Genomic DNA, 1077 nt, shown 5'->3' with positions numbered 1-1077 from the left:
CGCACCGGTTCTGCAAAAAAAAGACCGGTGGAATAAGCATGAGTCAAAATGTACGACAGCTTAAAAAGTCTCCATATGGAATTACAGTCGTGGTGTCAGTTAGATAGCAATTCGAGTTTTCTATTGTTTTTACAGCATATTTTAATACCTGTAAGCTTTCAGACAGTTTCTACAGCTTGATGATACGGTAAAATATGGCGTAGCTCTGTCAACAATGTTTCACGCTATAATAGTGTAATGATATCTATTGATCCCTGGGCTTCCAGATAAATTAGGACAGGGAAGTGGATATTTTCCTGTTCATTTAAATGTCACTTTCCTTGTTTCTAAAAGAATACAGGTGTTGACTGTAACGTCCATTGACATGAGTAGTGAACTCTGTGCAGTTTCTCTGAATACTACTGGGTGTTATAACTGGTGCTTGGTTGACCGCTCTTTTGAAGAAACAAGTTCTCTGAGCGGATACGTGATACAGTTTTCTGGCTCTGTAACGATTCTTTAAGTCCATCGCCCTAACATTTGTTTCAAATTTGGGCTCAAGGCCAACAATTTTGGGGGAGGGGAAAGCCGATTACATAGAACTTGGTTTTCAAATGGTATTTATTTTATCGTCCCCGAAAGAATGAAAAGCAAAGTAGACATCGGTAGAATTTGAATTCAGAGCGCAAAGACGGACGAAATATCACTGAGCACTTTGCCCGACGGTTCTGCCAGCTCACCTCCTTCCATCGCCCTAATATTAATAACAATAATGATTAAACGTAATAACACCACCACCACAACAACAACAACAACAACAACAACAACAACAACAACAACAACAACAACAACAACAACAACAACAACAACAACAACAACAACAACAACAACAACAACAACAACAACAACAACAACAACAACAACAACAACAACAACAACAACAACAACAACAACAACAACAACAACGATGATAAAAAATACCTTAGGAATGAGAACCCAGGTTCGAAATTTCCCCAAGACACTTGAAGAAGGCTGGAGGGTATATCAGCCGAAACGTTGTGTTAACAACAAACAAGATGAGGACTAATATCCGTCAAA

This window comes from Octopus bimaculoides, chromosome 5 (assembly GCF_046866305.1).
Source record: "Octopus bimaculoides isolate indiv1 chromosome 5, ASM4686630v1, whole genome shotgun sequence".
Taxonomy (NCBI): Eukaryota; Metazoa; Mollusca; class Cephalopoda; order Octopoda; family Octopodidae; genus Octopus; species Octopus bimaculoides.
This window is presented reverse-complemented; position numbering follows the sequence as displayed.